The 4,005-nt window shown below is 36.9% G+C and overlaps 1 pseudogene; it reads left to right on the forward strand.

Annotated features, from left to right (window-relative positions):
- Positions 1–226: 226 nt before the first annotated feature.
- On the forward strand, positions 227–664 carry LOC114033150 (annotated as a pseudogene).
- The last annotated feature ends 3,341 nt before the right edge of the window (positions 665–4,005 follow it).

Genomic DNA, 4,005 nt, shown 5'->3' on the forward strand with positions numbered 1-4,005 from the left:
ATACACATATGTGTAAAATCATTCTATACATACTTCTATTTATCAGTTCTTTCTCTGAATGCAGATAGCATCTTCCTTCATGTGTCCTTTGTAGTTAATTTGGGTATTTATAATAGCAAAAATGACTTATTTGCTCAAAGTTGCCCTTAAAACAATATTGCTGCAGTGTGAAAGGTCAGCGGAAGTGTGTTGCCTTCCTTTTGGCTTTAAGAGTGACCCATTTCATGTTGAAATGGGCAAGTTCATGAAACCCGGGAAAGTGGTGCTGGTCCTAGCCCGGCGATACTCTGGGTGCAAAGTTGTCATTGTCAAGAACATTGATGATTGGACCTCTGACAGGCCCTACAGCCATGCGTTGGTGTCAGGTATTGACCACTATCCTCACAAAGTGACTGCAGCAATGGGCAAAAAGAAGATTGCCAAGAGATCAAAAATCAAGTCTTTTGTGAAAGTTTATAACTACAACCACCTCATGCCCACCAGACACTCTGTGGATATCCCATTGGACAAAACAGTTGTCAACAAGGATGTGTTCCATGATCCTGCACCAAAACGAAAGGCAAGGAGGGAGGCCAAGGTCAAATTTGAGGAAAAGTCCAAGACAGGCAAAAATAAGTGGTTCTTCCAGAAGCTACAGTTTTACAACTACTTTGTTGGTCAGTAAATGAAATGTTTATTAAAAGTGAAAGAAAATCTCAATATTGCTTTTCCTGTACACAAAGACCTGTCTAAGAGCTTTTGTGTGTTACAGTTATTGATATTTACTGTATTAGAAAATGAAACATCTTAGTATTTTTATGAAATAGTTTTAACTTGGATGACTCTCTCTCTCTCTCTCTCTCTTTCTCTCTCTCTCTCTCACACACACACACACACACACCAGGAAATTAGTGCCAGAAAGTTTATATAACTTACCCAAGATCATGTAGGCAGTAAATAGAACTGGCGCATGAACCAAACAAAGACCTATCATTCCAAATCAGTAGATAATAGATTTCCAGCTAGAAAGAATCTTAGAGGACATCTATTCCAATCCTCTGCTCCTCTCCTTCCCTTTTGCAGATGAGGAAACTGAAGGCCTGAGAAGTTATACCTTGCCTCAGACCATGCAGGTAAATAAATGGAATTAAAATTCAGATCCTACGCCTCCATATCCCTTTTAGCATCATAGATTTAGAGCAGAGGTTCTTAATCTGAGGACCGTGACTTTTTTTTATACCTATAATTGTAATTGGTTTCCTATATTATTCAATGTTTATGCATTTAAAATTATTCTGAGAAGTGTTTATCAGACTGTCAAAAGGGTCAGTGGCACACGAAAAAGTTTAAGGACTCTTGAACTTGAAGGGACTTTACAGGCCATTGAATCCAACCGCTTAATTTCATAGATGAGGAAGTCGAGATACATAAACGTTAAGTGACTTGCTTAGGGAGGTGGGGTTTGAACCCTGTTCTTTTTGGCTCCAAGTCCTGTGCCTTATCCTCCATAACTGTTCTAATAGGGGCAGCTAGGTGGCTCAGTGCATAGTGTTCCAGCCCTGGAGTCAGGAGGACCCGAGTTCAAATCCGGCCTCAGACACTTGACGCTTACTAGCTGTGTGATCCTGGGCAAGTCACTTAACATCAACTGCCTCACCAAAAAGCAAAACAAACAAACAAAAAAGGTTAGGCTTAAGTGTTCTAATAATAATTGCTTGTTTTCAATTCTCTATTTGTGTAGGTATATATCTATGCCTCTGCCAAAGTCTTAGCAAAATTCCTCATCCTAAAATGAAAGTGACCTGGGATTCTTGAAGCTGGGACAATGAAAGATTGGTCCAAATATATTGGAATGGTTTCGAGTATAAACTCAGTGATGTGCTTGGTTTTATTTTATTTTTATCCATTTTTATTCATTTTAATTAAGATCTTAGAATAACAATATACCGAAGAAAGTTGCAAGCAATAATATTTTTAAAATAAAACCAACAGTTATTAGTAATTTCAAAGAGCACAGGAGTATTTGATGTCTATTATGCAAGAACCTCTGTCAGAAGAGACATCACCAGGTTCATCAGAGGGTGACATGTGTTTTTGATCATGAAAAAAATCTCAAACACTGTCTATTTGTTTATAGAAAGTTTGTGATCTGAACAAACAGAAGGAGCACCCAGGCAGGCTCATTAAATTTTTAAAAAAACCAAATTTTTGTTTGCAATGTTGAAACATATGTAGATATCTGTTTGTGTAGATGCATGTATGTATGTGCACATACTTACTGTATGAACATGATTACATCACTCTCTGCTCACAAATCTTCAGTGACTCCCTATTCCATATAAGCTGAAACATAAACTCTTTAGCCTAGCTCCCCCCACCCCCATCACTTCCTTGTATGGGAAAACACAAAGCAAATCCAGTTTCCTGAGGCTTTGTTACTGAGCTCATTTAATGACACTATGGCATTAACTCAGCATCTTTTGTAATATGTTTACTAGTTGCTTCATTTTATTGGCTCTCCAGATGTCCTTTTGGGCCAGCCCTTACATGAACAGTTCTCATTTCCAGAGCATGTAGCATGACTATACAGTTTTGGTCAAGATAATGAGAGTGCCTTTAAAGGCCAACTTAAGAAGGAAGGGACTGCTTCAGCACATTTTTACCGCTGATGTAACTGCCTCCTTTTATTTATATCTGTAAAACATCACATCACTCCCAAGGTTGAGAAACTCATTGGCCAAAAATGTATGGCTCCCTGTCTAGAGGAAAGTTTGGGGAATTATTTTTTAAATCAATATTACAGTTCAGGCAGCCTTCCTGGGTGTTTCATTCCTTGGCTATTTTACATTCTTTCCCAGTGAGAGAGATTGATAAGCACCAGATTCTATTTATAATGGATGACAAGTGCTATTTAGGTATGCTCTACTTGGTTAAAAGCAAAAATCTCAAGGAACTGGATAAATTTGCTTTACTCCTTTCTTATCCAATAAGGCATCCCAGTGTCCTTCAGGGAAGTTAATCCCATGTAACTAAATACAAGACAACCTATGCTGTTTAAAGTAGAGTGAGACAGGCAATTACAATACTTGGTGACATTTTATTTTCATTTGTTAAATAATAAAACTCCATTTTTAGGTAGGACTCTAGGCAAGTCAATTAACCTCTTTCGGCCTTTCTTTTCTCAAACTATAAAATAATAGGATTGAACTAGACAATCTTAAAAGATCCCTCCATCTCTATATCCTTTGTCCTTTAATCAATGATTCTATCATCCATTTAGGTATTTACCTAAATGTCAGGTTTACTTCTGTAGCTTTAGAATACAGAAAAATTTATGGCCTCTCTATATAGCACAATTAAAAGCACTTAATAGTGCTTTGTATATTTTCATGGGCAGCTATGTGGTGCTGTGGATAGAATGCTTGGCCTAGAATCAGGAAGACTCATCTTCTTGAATTCAAATCTGGCCTCAAACACTTACTTGCTGTGTGATCCTAGGCAACTCACTTAACCCTGTTTGCCTCAGTTTCCTCATTTGTAAAATGATGACAGAAATGGCAAGCCACTTCAATATTTTTGCCAAGAAAACACCAAATGGGGTCACAAAGAGTCAGATATGACTGAAACAACTGAAAAACAACATAAAATAACTATCTGATTAGGTAGAGCTCTCCTCCAAAATGGTGTTTCCCATTCATATGCCAAAATTGTTCACTACCTCTTTTTTGGGGCCAACCTTGCTTGTTACAATTATACGGCAATTCAGTTTTTATTATGGTGTTATTGTTATTTGTTTCCTTTTACATTGTTTTAGTCATTGTGTATATTATTTCCCTTTTTCTAGTTACTTTGCTTTACATCAGCTCATATAAGTTTTCTAATGTTTCTCAGAAGATGTCATCTTCATTTCTTTTTTTAAGTATTTTATTTTTTCTAATTACATGTAAAAATAATTGTTATTATTCATTTAAAAAAATTGAGCTCCAAATGCTCTCCTTTTTTTCCTGTTCGTCCCCTCATTGAGAA

The sequence above is a fragment of the Vombatus ursinus genome, unplaced genomic scaffold (genome assembly GCF_900497805.2).
Source record: "Vombatus ursinus unplaced genomic scaffold, bare-nosed wombat genome assembly UNPS02006779.1, whole genome shotgun sequence".
Lineage (NCBI taxonomy): Eukaryota > Metazoa > Chordata > Mammalia > Diprotodontia > Vombatidae > Vombatus > Vombatus ursinus.